The sequence below is a fragment of the Octopus bimaculoides genome, chromosome 7 (assembly GCF_001194135.2).
Source record: "Octopus bimaculoides isolate UCB-OBI-ISO-001 chromosome 7, ASM119413v2, whole genome shotgun sequence".
In the NCBI taxonomy this organism is placed as follows: Eukaryota; Metazoa; Mollusca; class Cephalopoda; order Octopoda; family Octopodidae; genus Octopus; species Octopus bimaculoides.
Genome location: NC_068987.1, coordinates 13,548,038 through 13,550,205, shown reverse-complemented (window position 1 = coordinate 13,550,205; position 2,168 = coordinate 13,548,038). Strand labels below are relative to the sequence as shown.

The 2,168-nt window shown below is 33.4% G+C and overlaps 1 protein-coding gene across 1 annotated transcript in view; it reads left to right on the top strand.

The window, feature by feature from the left end:
- The window catches only part of LOC106869751 (liprin-alpha-1), a 323,919-nt gene that overhangs the window by 220,743 nt on the left and 101,008 nt on the right, over positions 1–2,168 (top strand). The gene's annotated exons all lie outside the window — the stretch shown is intronic.

The following is a 2,168-nucleotide window of genomic DNA, read 5'->3' as shown; positions in this document are numbered from 1 at the left end:
TGTGTGTGTGTGTATATATATATATTCACATATATATTTTTTTGCTGTTCTGACCTGCAAAACATTTCCTTGATTTCAAGTTCAACTGACAATAAAAGTTTATTTAATCTGGGAAGGTTTCAATTATCATGTTATTTCATTTTTCCAAGGGCCACCTTTTTGTAATAATCAGTCAATGTAAGGGCACAATCAGTGTGTGTAAGGGCACATCACTATTCGTAGTCATCACTGCTCCATTTTAGTGCATGGAACCTGGTAGTGTTCCTCATAATCTTTTCTAATGCTGTCTATTGAATGTTTAGATTTCCACATTTAAGCTGTATATTATATATTTCATATTGTTATTATTATCTTCTTTTTTTTTTCACTCGAAAATAAAAATTGAAGACAACTGGAATATCTACATAAATATATTCAGATTAAGCATTGTGTTTTAACACTGCTGTTGTCATTGTTTATTTATTTATTTAACACCATTTTGTTTTCTTGTCAAAGAAGATTGGATGTTATGTCTCTTTAATAACTAATGTTTATTCTTCGCATCAACCTCTTCAATCTTATGCTCACACCCACAAACAGCACTTACATTTGTATGGCTCTTGCTTGTCTGGTCTGAAGTGGTAGGGGCTTCACATATGTAATATAGGGAATTAAAAGAAACAGAAACTTCAGCTAAGATTATCCAAGCAATTAGCAAGTAAAAGCTTCCTCTAGGAGAGAGAGAGAGTTAATACACAAGAATGCAAATACAAGCAAGAGCAATTAATCCCTAATAAAATCAGTTCGTGAAAGTCTTTGGACCATGTAGACAATGCAGATTGGAATGGATCTGGTCTTTAAAGTCAACTGGTGAAAGCTACAAACCTGTTTTGGGCTTATTGGACCTCCTTAGCAAAGCATATTCAGCTCAGCTGGCAAGATTAAAAATAATGTATTTGTGTGTGTGTAATGACACTGATTATCTATCTATCTATCTATCTATCTATTTTTCTATCTATCTATCTATCTATCTATCTATCTCTATATCTATCTATCTATCTATCCATCTATCTATCTCTATATCCATCTATCTGTCTGTCTATCTATCTATCTCTATATCCATCTGTCTATCTATCTCTATATCTATCTATCTATCTATCTATCTATCTCTATATCTATCTCTATATCTATCTATCTATCTATCCATCTATCTATCTCTATATCCATCTATCTATCTCTATATCCATCTATCTATCTCTATATCCATCTATCTATCTCTATATCCATCTGTCTGTCTATCTATCTATCTATCTATCTATCTATCTATACAGTCAATATAGCATAAGTATGGCTGTGTGGTAAGAAGCTTCCTTCCTAATCACATGGTTCCAGGTTCAGTCCCCAACTTGGCCACAATCATTAGATAAAGGGAAAGATAAGAGACATGAAAAACTCATTAAAAAGATCAAAGAAAAACTATTAATAGCTTTAGGGGGTCTTTTTCTCAAATTAATGCCATGAGCTTCCATTCCTTTGTTACTTTTGTTTTTGATTTCATCACTAATATCTAATCCCAAAGCTTTCCCAACAACTTTGGATATTTTATCAAAGTATGTTTTGTCTTTTACAAGCGAAAGCTGTAAAGTCGCTTTTGCTAATAAATCTTTCAGTTATGCAAAGTCCTGTAGTCTAATACTTTAGGCCTTCGTTTAAAGAAAGTAGTTATCTCCCCCCATCATTAATACCAGGTTTGCTCTGATGGAAGGAGTTATGCAGATAGTCTTCATGGTCCCCTCACAAAAAGTAATGATATCAATAACATTAATAATCTTCTGGAACAGCTGCAAGTTGACACTGTAAGAAGTCAGTGTTCATTATAGGCCCATGGCCCAGGTTTTCATTTTTGATTGGAGCATTTGCCTGCAATCTTCAAAGAGCTTATTTCCATATATTATGAGGGAACGGAAAATAAAATGAGTTTTAACACATCAGTTGTCTGTTCTCCCTTCATTTGTTTGTTAAATTCAAACAATAGTTGCACCAAACCACCTTGACTTTTTCTAATTCATTCTCTTCTAAATTATATTTTATATGCCAGACTATGGGGCTTTTACTTTCGCTATCTCTCTTTCTCTTTCTCTCTCTCTCTCTCTCTCTCTCTCTCTCTCTATCTCTCTCTTTCTCTCTCT